Source organism: Haemaphysalis longicornis, unplaced genomic scaffold (assembly GCF_048455015.1).
Source record: "Haemaphysalis longicornis isolate Haplotype H1 unplaced genomic scaffold, Haemaphysalis longicornis Haplotype H1 scaffold_9, whole genome shotgun sequence".
Classification (NCBI taxonomy): domain Eukaryota; kingdom Metazoa; phylum Arthropoda; class Arachnida; order Ixodida; family Ixodidae; genus Haemaphysalis; species Haemaphysalis longicornis.
The window spans coordinates 147,629,670-147,646,556 of NW_027526460.1; the positions used below are offsets into that span (position 1 = coordinate 147,629,670).

At 45.7% G+C, this 16,887-nt stretch overlaps 1 long non-coding RNA gene across 1 annotated transcript; it reads left to right on the forward strand.

Annotated features, from left to right (window-relative positions):
• The first annotated feature begins 8,208 nt into the window (after positions 1-8,208).
• Positions 8,209-16,300, forward strand: LOC144151413 (uncharacterized). Its single transcript, XR_013318869.1, has 3 exons — positions 8,209-9,516; positions 11,057-11,326; positions 14,720-16,300. It is a non-coding gene; the product is annotated as an uncharacterized LOC144151413 (long non-coding RNA).
• The last annotated feature ends 587 nt before the right edge of the window (positions 16,301-16,887 follow it).

Below are 16,887 nucleotides of genomic sequence, written 5' to 3' on the forward strand. Positions count from 1 at the left end.
GATTTCATGGCTCACGCAGAGTCGTCAAGCCGAGAATAGAAGGTTCGCAAGTGTGCTTCGTGTTTAGCAAGTGTTCTGCCGGCGACCAACATGAAAACTTCGGTGGCCATTTTAGCGCAACGTGGAAACATTGCACAGTTATCGCATGCCAATCGACATCGTGAAGGAGGAGAGAAGAGGAGAAAGGACGGAAGGGCGGGAGGTTAACCAGATGTAGAGCCTAGTTTGCCACCCTGGGGGTTAAGGGGTTAACCGAGGGCGGGAATGGGGTTCAGGGGTTAACCGAGAGGGCGGGAGAAGAGCAAGAGATAGGAGTGGGAAGGGGCAATCTCTAGCCCTATTTTAGGCACTAAAGTTTTTCTAGCAAATTTGTTTCCCTCAGGAAACGTGGAAGGGCTTTCGTCGCCTTCTGTGAAGTCGATGGTGAGGACCGATGGCCTAGGATAGTCTCTAGCGTTAGTGGTCGATTATCCAATCACCTGAGTGAGGTCGAACGCATGCTCTTCTCCGATTAGTATTCGGGGCAGCGACACAGAACATGCCCTATAGTTTCTTCCGCCCCACAGGCATCACATTAAGCCCTGCTGGCCATCCCGAGTAGGAAGGAGTAGGCATTCATGAAGGCCACTTCGAACTAGTATACAAAGTAAAGTCGACTGGGGCCGAGCCAACCTATACGGAGGAGAGCAGTGAAGAAGGAGATCTTGAATATAGAGGCAGTGATTAGAAAAGTCTGGTGTGTTTCATTGCTTCACGGTGATTCTGCGAGCAAATAAGCGAAGCGTCCGCGCGCCATCGGTCCTTGAAAGCGGAAGCAGGATGGTGCTTCGCTCTCGTGGCATGTACGAGCAGCTTCATCTGCCAATACGTTGCCGATGATTCTGCAGTCACCTGGAAGCCACTGGAATATTATTTAATGACAGTTTGGGATGGCTTGATGGAATTTTTCTTTAATCTTTGTTACCCGTTGGTGGAGGGGGCCGTATCTCAGGGTTGACGCATTAGCTTTGTAAAGCAGACTTGGAGTCAGAGAAAATATCCCAGTTTTTCGTAGTTCCGATAAAGTGACGAACAGCCTCACGAATGGCTGCAAGTTCTGTAGCTGTCGAGCTCGTGGTATGGGCAACACGGAATCGAGTTCTACTAAAATTCGCTGGAACAACCACCGCGCCTGCCGAATTGGATGAAGTTACTGAGCCATCTGTGTATACATGTTTCCGGTCATTGTAACATCCATGCCGTAACAGCATTGTAAGCTGTTGAATGGCTAAGGATGGCAAGGCGGCCTTTTTGCCGATCCCCGCAACGCTGAGATGGATCTCAGGCTCTGCCAGACACCACAACGGGGAAGACGATGTAACCGCAGGGGCGTACCTCGACGGGCTTTCAGCCCTGTGCGTTGTGACAATGGCTGAAGATGCAACCGCTGGGGCGTGCCTCGACAGTATTTCAGTCATGTGGGTCGTGACAGTGGCTAAAACCGTAGATCGTGGTCGATTCTGAGGGAGCCACGCCACATGGTGAGATTGCAGCTTCGTGGGGAGCCTGATGTACAGGCGTAGTGTTTCAGTAGCCACATGCGTTGCTATTGGCATATTCAAAGGTCCAAGGCTTTAACGAGAGAAGCTTCGGACATTGAGCTGGTTACTTTCTTAATGAAACCTGACATCTCCGCACGTTCTTAAGAAAATTTTGCCTGGGTGTTTCTCGCGGACCTCCGGTTGGCATGGGAGAAATGAGGCACAAAGGTTTTGTCTGCATTTTGGCGACGCCGTGAAGACACTGTGCACCTTGTTTCGACCATACTAGTGAGCTGCAGTGTAGAAGCGTAGGCATCTGATGTTGTTACGGCCGCAGGTAATGCTAGATCAGCAGGGGCCACCGCAGCCGACCCGTCGCTTGTGAAAAGATCGCAGTCGGCCACGGAAGCAGTGTAGGCTCTATCAGAACAAGAGTTCACTGCAGCGACCGTCGCTGAGTCAACCGGGCCAGACAGAAGCTCACCATTATTGGGTGCCCTCACGCGGCTCATCTGGTCATCTGGTCATCAGGTCATCTGGTGGCTCTGTGATCATCTGGTGCTCGACCGTTACAGCTTGCTTCGACTTTATAGTGGCTAGTTTCTTGTGGGCCTGATCATTTCCCATTGCATCTTTATATATACGTGAGGAGCCCACACAGTCCGCTTTAATCCTCCCCGGCTGACTTGAAGGGACGACCGTGATTCTCCAAAGCCGCATTGTGATTAAGTTGGGTGACACCCGCTATACCTAATGAGGACAGGGAGAATGAACTGTAGTAGAACGCACAATTACGCTAGTTCGTAGCTGTTCATCTTGAAGGCAGAAGCACTCGCACAACAGGGACAAAAGGTAGAAAACAGAGACGACACAGCGCTATGGACCAAGAGCAACATCTTTCCCAATCCGCCACTGTCTATTACGAGGAGAGACATCCCGCTCCTAGTTCTTCCCAGTGAGGTGCGTAGTTACCCGACGCAGTGGAGGAGACCTCCCTTGCCTTACAATTGCGCCTGGCCAAATGGAACACTCTGAAGATCACTCGCGGAATAAGCGAGTGGCGAGACGGACCGGTGGCTATCTCATACGCGTATACTTGCTCAGTGTCCCGCTCATTTGGAGTTAGCGTAAACCTTCGGCACACGTTATCATTTAGAAGCACTTCGGAACAAACTGACATCGCACTAAAAGATTTCTACTTCGTCAAACGCCCGCGTGCATATACGGTATACACGAATAATTGGCACATACGATACCACTATCTTATAACTATCCAGGCAAAAATAAGGCTAAAGTTCCTGCTGCTCCGCTTTTATCAGCGAACTGCCGGGCACGTAGGAATGCCATGTCTGACGGGCAGGCGCTCTGATGCAGGTTTGCGAAGGCAAAAAAACATGAGCAGACAGTGACGGTGCCCAGCAAATTGCTACAGCACTGCTCTATGTTTCTTCGTCTTAAAAAATTATTAAACAAATGCTTCCCTTCATGAATGGAAAATACACACAAATTATCAAAGTGTTTTCGTAGGTGGTAGCGGGGTCAGAATAAAGTGTCCAGGGACCGCCAGTAAGCGTCAGACAGACGGAGATACAGTTATTTTAGCCTACAAGTTAACTGCTTATTCTGCTTTTGCAGTGTAACTAATACGAGGAACTCGATTTATTTGCTTTTTTATTCCCTCTCAAGCGTTGGACGCACTGGTTGACTGGGTGAGTGGCCGCTATTCAATGGGACTGACAACAGTTGTTGTTGTTGTTGTTGTTGTTGTTGCGCCTTTAGGGATGGCACATACCCAATCAGGGGATCGGCCAATCAACAGAGGATGGTTGAAATGAATGGAATTCTTATATAATCACGTGACGGTTAGGAAAGATAATTTAGACCGGTTGTAAAAAGTTCTGAGAAAGAAAAAAAAAACTGAAACATCAAAGCGAGAGTGACCAATAAGACGATTCTCTTTATGATTGCGATTGACAACATTTGCAGTCAGCACGTCATCCTTTTTCCCCGTTCCATTGCTATTTCCTGTATCGCTTGTTTATTTTCAGTAGAAAAGCTACCGTATAATCATGAGCATCTTTTGCGCTGACGATGCATGCTTGTTTTTGTGTGCACTAACGCTGTTAGGTGTTGCAAAATTATGAATTTCGCCAGCGAACTTGCCTTTATTTTATTTTTAATTCATTTCGCAGAGTACAAGTTATTTGGGGAACTTGCCTTTATTTTATTTTCAATTCATTTCGCAGATTACAAGTTATTTGGGATTTGCAGCTTCAGGCGCCTTGAATATTCACGCTTTCGAGGCTGGGGACCAAACCCCTCCCCTCACAAAGCATATATCTCTATTCCAAAAGTTTAAAGACACTGTTTCTATTTTTAACGAAAATTGCCAAAGTTCTCTTTTTGCGCCAAACATTTGAACTTCACTTCTTTAACAATGGGTCAGCTTTTAAAACCCTGGCAGAAAAACCTGTATTCAAAACAACTGCATGTGCACATATCCTCAGAGGAAAGAGCACTCCACGGAGAGATACCATTTTGCGCGGAGGCCTGGCACCTTGCGTCAGCATCTCGGCTTGAGCGCGTATGCTCCATTAGTTCCCGCGCTGGGCACCCCTCCGCCGACTCAGCGGATGCATCCGCGTCGTTAAACCCGCACACTGTTCCCGAAGAACGAGACTGGGACATTCTGAGTGAATTAGAAGAAATGTAGACTTGGAAGATTTCTCAAGACCTAAGTTTTAATCCGAGAAAACTTTAGTGGTTCCCGTGTTTTGCGTTATTTCAGAAGTCACAAATTACGCTATACCAAGAAAGTATACAAATATTTTTTGACAAGCATATACCGTTAAATACGAGATGGTTTTTCTCCCCGCCTCGCTGCGCCCTGGTACCGCCGTGGGATACGTAACAGGATATCGTCAGAGGTGACTGAATCATCGATTCTGTAAGACTAGTGTTCAGGAAGATGAGGTCACGCAATAATCGTTCTGGCGGTTGCATATCTTTTTGCAGTAGAGAATAACCTTGTGAATAGAAACATCTCCCACGCATTGTGGTTACAGCCCCATTTAGCATATTCAACATTTCCGCCTACTCTTCCTCATTCTGGTAGATTGGTTGCTCCCGGAGCACCAACTCTGAACACCTTCCAAGTTCGTGTTACGTAGCGCCTCACAACCGGACCCCAGCGCTTTCCCCTGAGCCTCAGAAGATCTGAAGTTAAACGATGAGAGATCGACTGGAAGCTCCCGAAAACTCAATAAAGACGCTTCACCAACACCACAAAACCCACATTGACCGCAACCATGTTATTCGTCCTTTCGGTGTTTTTTCTTATCAATACGGTGCCATAATATTATCGTCTGGCTCCCCCTGCAAGATGAGAAAATGTGCTGCCTGTGAACACAAGTTTTTACTGAGGTGTATGGTGGTAGTTTATGACTAGTACTGAAACCTCTTCAGTGCCAATGCAAATGATACGGACCCACGGTAATGAGGTGATTGCGTATTACGATTCATGTCAACAGACCATTCCCACAGCTATGACGCACCCCTTTAGCAGCAACGACGTAACTGCAGATGTAGCTGCAGATGGAGCTGTACCAGGAGATTTGCCTCTTTTAATGCGAAAGAAATTGAGTACAAAGTATAAGATGAAGAAAGCACCAACAAAGCGTGGGCGCATCCGCTGTATACATGATGGGCTTTAAGAACTGCAAGGCGGTGACAGGCAGGATGTTGTTTCTTTTAGTGGCTGTCTTTATACAACGCGATATAAAGGTGGAGCGTGCCAACCTGACCGCATGAAAGTCGATGTCCAGCGTAGCTGATACGAAACCACTCCACCAGGTGATGGGAATATGCCGTGCTTTGTTTTCTCTCAGCAATGGGGCCCGATCAGCCAGAGACCGCCTATTTACGTATCATGACATAGTCACGCATTACCGCTTCGCCCGCTCATAATACCTTCCAGCGCATCCCCAGCTCCGCCGTGAGCAAGAGCGCACCTGGTGACTTCTGCAGGTTCATTCCTTGCCCTGCAGGGCGGTGCTCCATCGCATTTACCTTTACCTCTACCCCTCACCTCATTGCCTCGCATTCGGCTAGCATGCCCCACTTCCCCACTATATGTGGTTCTGTCCTTCCAATCTCTTTCCTTTAGTCCCCCGTGCCGAGCAATGGGAGCGTGCGCTGTGTAGCTCCGACCCGGGCGTTGAGATCGCCTTGGTGGAACGAGCTGCCATCGTCGCCACCGACCTCCAACCAGCGGCAACCACACTTTCCTAACCCCAGTCGCGCATTGAAAGTTTCTCTCTCTCTCTCTCTCTCTCTCTCTCTCTCTCTCTCTCTCTCTCTCTCTCTCTCTCTCTCTCTCTCTCTCTCTCTCTCTTCTCTCTCTCTCTCTCTCTCTCTCTCTCTAATGCCAAGAACAAATTCAAACCCCTTGTGGTTTGTTGCCTCGGTTAGTGATAATTTACAGCTTCCAAGTCTGACGATGTCCATGGTCAAATCCAAGAACCAGTCCTTCACACTAAACTTTTTAACACCCTTAAAGGTGCTAAAAGGGTGCACTCAACATTTTGCACCCTGTTTGCACCTTTTAAGGACTAAAACATTGCTCCGGCACCCAATCATGAGGGTGCCACATATTAAGGGGTGTAAATCTTAACATTTTTACACCCTTTAAGGTGCAAGGAGGGTGTACTGAACATTTTGCACCCTTTTTGCACCTTTCAAGCACCCAAATATTGCTCGGGCACCCCACCTCGAGGGTGCCGAAATTCAGGGGTGTAATCAACAGTTTCATAGGGTGCTACGACCGTTACAGGGGTGCTAAAAAGTATTTCTTCTCGATTGGGGTGTTACCACAGCACCTTATCGTTAGGGTGCCTAAAAGAACGGTGTGTGAATGCAAGCATGCAAAATTGCACAAAAACAGGCTGAATGTTTAAACCGCACATTGCACTATTTCACCGCCCGTTGAGAGAATAAATATGAACTCTCCACATAGACCAGGGGAAAGGCTCTAAAATTGCTGTTCGTAAATTGAACAAAACGTGCTGAATGTTTAAATTCCACTCTGCACTAATCTACTGCTTCGAGTGTATCACAAGGTTCGTTTCGATGTCTGGGTGCACGGGAAGGAAAGGCTACAAAATGCCTCTTGTAGTCCTATAAATAAAACTTTTACGCGAGGCATCGGTGTCCTCAACGAAATCGAATTTACCTACGAATTTGTTCCCGTATTATTATGCCCCGGGCAAAAATTCCAACAAGACTTTCTTGTTGGGCTCACAGCACGCCTGTGGGGCCAATACGAAGTTCTGTCGGCACTCTATCGTTCCAATAGCCTAGTCTTCCAACAGGGAGTTTAACCTTGATGGCGTTTGTGGGGCCAATAAGAAGCTCTGTCGGCACTCTATCGTCCCAACAGCGTAGTCTTCCAACAGGGAGTTTAACCGTGATGGCGTTTACCGGCTCGCCAACACGATAAGTCAACGCCAACAGACGCCTCGTTCGTAATCAGCGGCGCGAGCGCGCCATCAGACAGAACCGACAGACGCCCTGAAGGTGGTTTTTAGGGCCTAAACAGCAGCGTCTATGTCTGGCATAGACGCTAGACGTCAACGTTTGTGTTCTGAATTTTCCCTTCAGTAAGTAACAGTCAGACGGACGATAACATAACTATGTGAAGATATGCTTTGGCTCATACCACGGCAAGCGCAATCGTTTGTGGCTGCAGCCTCGGTTGCTCTTCGTCCACAACAAACTGAATCGGCTGTACAGCTTTCTTCGAGGGCGTGTATGCAGGGGTTCTATCTTCCTTTTTTGCGCAGGCCGACGGGGGCGGTCGTGTAAAATCATTTTCGCTCGTCGCTTCCGTAGGGTTGCCACCTTCCTGGTTTTGGACCGGCCCGACCGGTTTTTTAAACAGCGGGCCGGTTGCCGGTCCATATCTAAAACCAGTCGTCATCAGCCGGTTTTTTGGCTTTTGTGCCGTGATTATGCCCGTTTTGGCGTTTTATAAGCGTCAATTCAACAACTAAGACGATAAATACGTGTCGACAAGCATAGGCGTGCGCACAGGGGGGGCAGGGGGGGCGGCCGCCCCCCCTAATCATCTGAAGGGGGCGCCAAATTTGCCCCATGCCTGCCTTGCCGATGTAACACATGAAAGTAAAATTTCTGCTCAGAAATATTTTGTGTGTGTTGCAATTCCATCACATTGAAATAAAAATTTTATAACCATCCCTCTTTGCACTGCGTTCGCACCGCAAGGCCTTCAGTGAGAAGAGGTCGGGAGTTGCTCTGGGGGGGGGGGGGGGCGCAGCGGTAAGACTTTGCCCCCCCAAATTGAGAACTCTGCGCACGCCTATGTCGACAAGCTGCGCAAAGACACGCGAGCAGAGAAAATACGCGGGCGAGCGCGCTGCCTCAGATGGAGGGGGACCTAAGGGAAGAACAAAATAACGAAATTCTACCGCCGCGGTCAGCAATTGCGGTTACTTTTCAGTGAAGCACATGCAGAGCGATTAACCAAGCTCTCAATCACTTTCAGTACAAACGTTATGTTGATTTCTCTCTAAGAAAACACTACAATAAATGGCACTGCATGTTAAAAAACATGGCGTCTTTTTTCAACACAATCCCCCCTCCCCCCCCCTCTCCCCCTCCGGAAGGCCCGTTTTTTTTTCGGGGAAAGGTTGTAACCCTACGCTGCTGTTCTGCCTACCTGCTTGCTGTACCTATTACGTCGCCGCCACCGCAAATCCCCACTTGTTACAAACTCAGAGGTTTTCGCACTGTTAGCAGTCGTTTTACACGATGGGTTTGATGCGCCTGACATGCCAGGAGTGACATCGCTTGTAGTATTAGAGCGACGTTGCTTGTCTGCAAGACGGTGCCGGTCAAACAAGCGTTATCAACGCCATAATTCTAACGGCACATTCCATTTATTTCGTGGCTGCCGTGGCTTGCGCAGAAAAGGTCGGGTTGACTGCGATAGCTTTGCTTGAGTCAAATAATGGAGCTTTGGCTCAATCGCTTGCAGCGCTAGCAATGCGGCCTCGTCTGCAAGACCGGTGCGTGAGAAACAAGCGTTAGGACAGCCAGAATTTCAAAAATGCAGCATCAACTAGACCATCGTTAAAGGAGGCGATGACTAGACACAAGCAACAATATTCGTTGACAACTTACGTAAGTATAGAGTTGTTTTAGGCGCCTTGAACACGCCCGCCGACATAGCTGTTTGTTAACGCGTCCGTTTACTGTTTTGTAGGTCAATGGTTCGATTCCTCGTCGAACGTTTTTTTTTTTCTTTTTTCTTTTTTTTTTTTACGTGAGGGTTTCATTAGCTCCTTTTTTAACGACCAGGGTAAGCACCTGTTCCTTGCTTTCTATCACGCCGACATTTACCGCCCTCTTCCTAAACCCAAAGTAGCTCGTTTTCTCGCACGTTCTCTCTTGAGAAGCCCGCCGTGAAAACAAAACCAAAACAAACGTCAAACCTCTTTACAATATCAGTATATATGTCAATTACTTTATGTGTATTCACTTTTTGTGTTTAAAAACCTTAAATTTAAGTTATAAACACATTTCAGACTTTGAAAGCAGAAAGATAATTACCAACATTACAGTAGTAACACAATTTTCGTCAAACATAGAGGTGCTGCATTTGAAGTCTGGCAACTATCTCTCACTTTTGTGTGTGTTTTTTCATGGCGTTTTGTGCCGAGTGGTTGGTGGCGTGATTTAATCTGTTTTATCTATTTCAAGCTTAAATCATAGTTATAGAAGCTTTATGGGTGATGTCTACCCTTCTAACCTACGCGTGTGTTGAACATGGGGACCCCGGAAGAACGATCATCGCCGGATAAAATACTGCGCGTCAAAAGTGGATGACATTGCATCAGAACAAAGCGTGTTCGTGTGTCCGCGAGATGAAGACGACAGTGAAGGAGAATTTTACGTTGGACACATCGTTTTTGCTCGGGTAAGTACGCATTTTTTATTATTCTGTATTTGGTTGGAATGAGTTCTGGTGTTTATGGGTCAGTAATTCGCTAGACCCCCATCTCGTTTGCTCTGAGAGCCTACGTGAGTTAGTATACTTGTTTGGCGCCCAGTCCACCGTTTCCGCAGAAGTCAGCATCAATTTACGCTGAAGCTAGACCTTGGCTACGATGCTCGCGCTATGGTACACGGCTGCTAATAATTTCACATCACGCAAGGCTCTTTAACACCGGGGCGTTTGTTTATGTGTCTCTCAAACAGTGCCTTTGCGGTTGCAGATCGCAGTCGCAATTTCGCGTGAGTGGCACAACGCTGTGATTAGTCCTCCCTCGTGAATACCCGCGGTATACCAAGAAATAACATGAACAGGAGGTTCCCTGGAAGTGCATGTGAAAACGCGTACACGTGATTCCATGGCTGGCGTCTCGTAGGTGTTGTGAAATCTCTCTCCCCCCCCCCCCCCCCCCTTCACGAATTCCGTGCAGTGCGCTTCGCAGCTATTGCGCTCGCGAGACCGGCGACCGTACGCCTCGCGGTCTTCGGGCCGCGATATGTGTGCTGTTCTCGTGAAGCTCGACAACAGCGAAATTGCCGTACTCGCTCGCCAACGCGCCCCGACAGCGTACGCGTCGACCGGGTGCTGACGGAGTTGTGCTGGAAGAAAAGCAGGCAAGAGATGAGGGCGCACGAGGTGTAGTTAAACATGAGAATTTACAAAGTGCAAGGTGGAGAAAATAGTATGCAAGGGCCGGAAACGGTGAGAGAGTTCGGGCCGCGTGCCAGCGAGCGAGTGCGGTAATTTACGTTGCCGAGTTTCACGAGTCCGGCACGAATATGACGACGCCCGTCTGAGAGTTCATAGAGGTATAGAATTCACATACGTGCAAATTGAAGGTGAAATGCGCGCATGTGGCCTCGCAGGGAGTTAGCATAGTCTCGGGGTAGTGGGGGAGATTTCACAACGCCTACGAGGCGCCTGCCGATTCAGTCAGAGTAGCTCTCGTGAAGTCTGGGGCTTGATATCAGAGGCATATGTATTGTTTAAATTAGTGCAGAAAATTGAGCCAATTCGCAAGTTCTCATTTTCGCAAAACCGCAGGCCATACAGAGACTAACAAAAAAGCTGTAGGCACTCACTCAACTCGATTTATATTGGAGAATTGAACGTGCAGATACAAGTCAGACATTGAAATGGAGGAGCCTCAACTATCACACACCAGTTCCGATTGAAAGCAAGGGATACAGATGAGCTGCTAGCATGCGTTCCATGCAAATTAGCTCAGTAGCTAGCTTTGCATATATCATGCATACCCCACTCACAGTACCTGCGGGTCTAATAAATACATTCTTACTGTGACCTAAATTTCACTTGGGGTGTTCCGGGAATGTTCTTATTAGTGCCTTGGAGGTTACTGTCTTTAAACGATTAAAAATCTACTTGATGTAAGCATTCGTGCTTTGTGTGTGCTCTTCTTGTATTTCAACAAGTGTCAGCACACTCACAGATTATGCACCTGCAGGTGCTGCTGCTGGCTGTCCTGGGTCAGCTGCCTTCCAGTCCAGTTTCAAAGGCTTTGCCAGGGCCTCCCTTGGCCAACCGACACTGCACCTGCTGTACCCAAGTACTGCCTGGCCTTTCGTTGGTGCTCCGTACGCTTTGCCGCCAGGAATGGTCATTCATCCATCATCTGGCCGCTTGGACCACCCGTTCAGAAGTCAGCGCATTTGCTCAACACATCGGTCCAGGCACTGCTGCCATATCGGTGCACCCACCGATTATGTATTTTCAGGTTAGTTATTGCATGTTGTGGAACTTGCCATGATGTATACCTGTTAGCAGTGCTGTGGCCTCTGATTATTTGAAACATTTTCATGAAGCAGTGCTGTGCGTATGGAGCGTGTCATTGCTTAGCAGAGATATTGAAGAGAATCTGGGGCTGACGACTAAAGGGCAAGAAGAGAAATTGAACTGACTTTGAAGCAAGTATTCGTATGTAATCAAGCCAAGCAAACATTTAGGATCTTTCGATATGGTTTTAAACTTGCAATACACACTGGTCTACTTCAGATCATACTGGTAATAATCATACTATACCGAAAAGTACATCCCGCAGTCTGTAGAATACTGACAGCGCTTTTTTCGCAGTCTCCCATGACAGGCACTAATCTCAATGGTTGGAAGATAGTCGAGGTAGCACCAGTCTTTAAATCAGGAGACGGTACTTCACCATTAAATTTCCCTAACAAGCACCATATGCAAGGTCAGGAAACATTTCATCCACTCTCAGGTCGCTAATTATTTATAAAATCACAATATCACATTTGAGTATCACCACGGTTTTCACAAGGGTTACTTGAGAAACACAACTTTCAGGATTTGTTCACGATCTACATTGATCCATTGACACAGGCTTACAAACTGCGGTAGTTTTTCTCGATTTTTCTAAAGCATTCAATCGCATTGCACACCACAGACTACTTCTCAAACTTCACCCTAATGTCCTCACTTGAGCAAAAGATTTTCATTCTTCTCAAATGCAGTTTACTTCTAATAACTATATACTTCTTTTGCTCGTGCCACTTTGTTGTCCCCCCAGGCAGGTTGCTTGGTCTATCTTCCATGTTGCATATCCTCCCATGTAAGTCTATTTGCAGATGATGTTGTAATTTATCACACAATTTCTTTCAACTACTACCGTCAATGCTTTCAATCTGATCTTAGCACAATTAACTCCTGGTGCTGCAAATGGCTAATGTCGCTTATCTCTAAAACAAAGTGCATGACTTTAACGGTGGCAAGTCTCGGATTGTAAATGCTTACTTCATTAACAACAGCCTGATTACCTCTTGAGACAAAGGTGTTTTGGTAGGCCGGTAGGGGAGGGGGGATTGCATGGTGGATTTCAAAAGGTACATCGATTGGGAAAATAAGACGTGTGATTAATATTTTCATTTGCACTCCAAAACTCGCTTTATTTCATATGTTTAACCCACTGCCGTGGCTAGGGTGGTGTGCTGTGGAGGCGAATGTCGGTTAGATACCGCTTGGTGTAGCCGCTTTTCAGATGGAGGCAACACGTAAAGACGCCCGTGTTGTCCCCCCAGGCAGGTTGCTTGGTCTATCTTCCATGTTGCATATCCTCCCATGTAAGTCTATTTGCAGATGATGTTGTAATTTATCACACAATTTCTTTCAACTACTACCGTCAATGCTTTCAATCTGATCTTAGCACAATTAACTCCTGGTGCTGCAAATGGCTAATGTCGCTTATCTCTAAAACAAAGTGCATGACTTTAACGGTGGCAAGTCTCGGATTGTAAATGCTTACTTCATTAACAACAGCCTGATTACCTCTTGAGACAAAGGTGTTTTGGTAGGCCGGTAGGGGAGGGGGGATTGTATGGTGGATTTCAAAAGGTACATCGATTGGGAAAATAAGACGTGTGATTAATATTTTCATTTGCACTCCAAAACTCGCTTTATTTCATATGTTTAACCCACTGCCGTGGCTAGGGTGGTGTGCTGTGGAGGCGAATGTCGGTTAGATACCGCTTGGTGTAGCCGCTTTTCAGATGGAGGCAACACGTAAAGACGCCCGTGTTTGGAGATTTCGATGCGCACAAAAATACCCAGATGGTCAAAATTAATGCGAAGCCTTCCCCTACAGTGCTCCCCATATCCCAAGTGTAGCTTTGGCGTGTTAAACCACCGTTTTTTTTTTTCATGTTTTTGGTATAGTACCAGCTGCTGTAGCAGGTGCAACTTAAAGGTAAAATTATACATAATGTTTCCAAGAGCTAAATATAAAGGCCATATTGAAGTGCGTTTATGGGTCTATCTCATAGCAGTAGTGAAAGGTTATATACTCTGGTGCAGGTTAAGAACGCCAATGGCTCATGTGGTGTAGTCCAGTGTTTGACGGAATGCCGTGTAGGCAGGTAGAAGCATTATTGCAGTGATGAAACGTAGGTCACTGACCAAGTCAAGAAAGCCATTTAACGGTTTGTTGCTTGTTCACGGTGAGCATGTGTCGTGGAAAACGAAGCTATATATTGGGCATTACGCGGCGCAATGAGTTTGCATAGATATGGTGCAGATTGCCATCCATTATGTTGATAATGTTGGGCGTCGTCTGAACAATGAGGGACTCGAGAAGTAATCGAGAAGATAGATTGCACTCAGTTGTCAGTAATTTTGTCTTGTTCCAGTCGACCACGTGTCCCGTCCTCTCACGGTGCTCTGCCAGTGGACTTGTTTTTGCATGGCCCTTGTTCACTTTGTTCCAGTGCTGCATTAATCTTCTGTGCAGATTGCCCGTTTCGCCAATGTACACTGATTTGCATTCAGCGCATGGAATCTAATAAACAATACCCGGAAGCTTGGAGCGTGAGAGGGGGTCTCTCACGCTGACAATGTCAGAACGCAGCTTGCTAGTGGGCACATGCACAATGTATGCACTGCGTGTCTTGAAAATGTGTGCGAGAGTTTCACCGATGTGTGGGACGTAGGTAATTGCTGCACGTTTTGATGCAGTCGTTGTCCTGAATATAATGCCTAAAGCATTATATTCAGAAAGAAGCGAAGAGGGCGACTAGCAAGAATCCACATTGACATTAGCAGGCAGAAGCGTCCACAAGGCCTGTGTCAAAACGTGCTGCAATTCTCGTCCTACACATCAATCAAACTTTCGCACGCATTTTCAAGAAACACATTGTGCACATCGTGCAGGTGCCCACTAGCAAGCTATGTTCTGACATTGTCAGCGTGAAAGACCCCCTCTCACGCTTCAAGCTTCCAGGTGTTGTTTATGTTTTGAACAAAAAAAGTGCCATTTAAACGTGACACCTCCTTCCTTGCCGATTTCTGATGCCTGATTGTTCAGTTTGTGGGGATACGTTTAGCAGATTGCTCACATGTCTAACCTGTATTTGTGCTTGAGCAGTCAAACGCTGATGTTAGCAGTGAAGTAGGTGAAAATTGTACTTTGATTGTAGTTGTGTGCAGATTACCTACATTGTGTTAATTCGTAGAAAAGCAAAATTGAGGTAACCCTGCTAACTGTTCCGCATTGCAGCATTTTATTATGCGAACGTTAAGGAGTTCAGCTGCTTGTTAAAGGTGAAATAAACAATGGTACAAAAAGAAGAGCATCTACTAAACAGAAATATCTTCACAATCGCAGGATGCCAACGGTCCGCCTACCAACTTGTGTCCTGCATCGTTTCTGCTGGCTGGAGCGGTTCATGGAGCATTTTCCAGCTTCTCAAAGTTTGTGGTCAAGCGCTCCTCCAAGTGAAAGATGCCGCAGAGGGATCTTTTGTTTTAATGCCACAATTTCACGTGCTCAGCAGCAAATTTACTCGTAAGGCTTTTTAAATATTCATCACCCAAGAGGGCATGTTACCTTCGTCTTCGGTGGAATGTGTCTGCACTCAGGTTATTTGTGACAGAAACAAGTGGACCACGTCATGAGAGTCATTGAGGCCTTGTTGATTGTGCATGCTTCTGAAATGACATTTTCATTAAGCTGAATACTTTCCACATATTACGATTTGTGAACAAATTATGGTAAAAGTCATGATTAGTTGTACTACACTGCAGGAAGGAAATGCCAACATACGTTTTAAGCACCTCTGATATTTCAGATCGTTGGCTGGTGAGCAATAAAACAAAACTGAAATTTTTTTAAAGTAAAATCAAATATTCGTTGTCACCAGTGCGTGACCATAGTAAAAGCTATCTAGTCACCAAATTTAGAATTAGACACGAAATGCCAAGAAAAATAGGGAAATAAACTAGACAGCTGGCTACAATAAACCAATTCGTAAAATTCCTCAATGTCTATCAAGTGATGATTCAGGCGGGTTAGTTAAGATGTCAGTGGGTTTACACACCCAACTTGCAGGGAAGCACATGAGCTCCCAATATTAACATGTTTTTAGTGAAGACCGTCTTCCTTCATTAAGCTGCTTTGCACATTGATGCCAGTCTGATAAATGTCCTGAATTTTTGTTATGATCAATCTTTGTATGGGAACCATATATTTTTATATGATGTCGCTGTGTATTTCTGAAACTGTATCTAGTCACTAATTCCAATTTGTCGTGGTCAGGTTTTTTCAACTGATTCGTAGCTTTTTTAACAATTATGGTATATTTTGTGTGCCTAAAGGAATGCCTCATTGCATGTTTAGCCTATGTAGTGTTGAAAGCGGACATTTTGCTTCAAAGTGGAATGTCGGGCTAGCAACAAGGTACTTCGCGTGCTGCTCACTTTCACTCATGCCATTATTTTTTATATTATCATTTAAAATTAAAAGCCAACCAATTTGCTGTCGTTTTAATTTTGTCACCTACTTTATACTTTCTTTTTTTTTCAACTTTGTGTAAGGATTGACTATCCATATTTTTATGATACCAAGGCGTTGGACTGGGCTAGCTGGTACATGTTTGAATGGATGAAAAACCATAGGAAAACCCAGGACACAGAAGAGAACGACGGGACAAACTTGTGCCGTCATTCTGTTTTAACTGTTTCCTGTGTTTACCACTGGTTTTTTATGCATTCAAACATTTTTTATGAGTTTGTTGAACAGTGATTAGTTTAGGTGTGTTCAAACAATTGTTGGCTGCGAAAGCTCCCTGTAGCATTTGTATAAGTGCTCTCTGCTTTTTTTTTTTTGAGCCAATACCCCACCACCAGTCTTCATGAGGTGGTCTTTTGTAGAAATAAGTTGAAATAAATATTTGTTTGCATTGCTTTACATGTTTTGAAAGAATTTCTTGTTCATTCTTGTTTCATTCAACCCCGTTTCAGAATCCTGCTTAAGGCATTTCCTCTGTTATTTTTTTTCAGAACCAGGAAGGGTGCTCATCCTCGGTTCTTGCTGAAGCAGCAGTATCCATACTTCACACGTGAGCTCTGAACACACAGTAATTATGGTATGAAACATTCTACCAGTATAAGCCTGCTTTGTAGACGTCATTGTAGATGTCAAAGCTCTTGACAGTGTAGTCCAATGTCTGGTGTAACGGGCAATGTCTACAACTTGTAAAAATTAATTTTGTGGCTATAATGTTTGTGATTATTTTAAAATGCACGTCAACTACTATTTAGAATCGCTGTCTAAATTGGCAGCCATTTTCCTGGTGGATACAGAAAGTGAAAAAGCGCATGTGTAGAGATTTCAGTGCACCTTAAATGTCCCAAATTTGCTAAAGCTAATCCAAAGCCCTCCTTGTGGTGCACTTCATATCCCATGTACAGTTTTGCGTAAAAACAGCTAAAAATTTATGATCAATTTAAACTTATTTTAATGTTTTTAAATGCAAATATTGTCAGTTTAAGCTG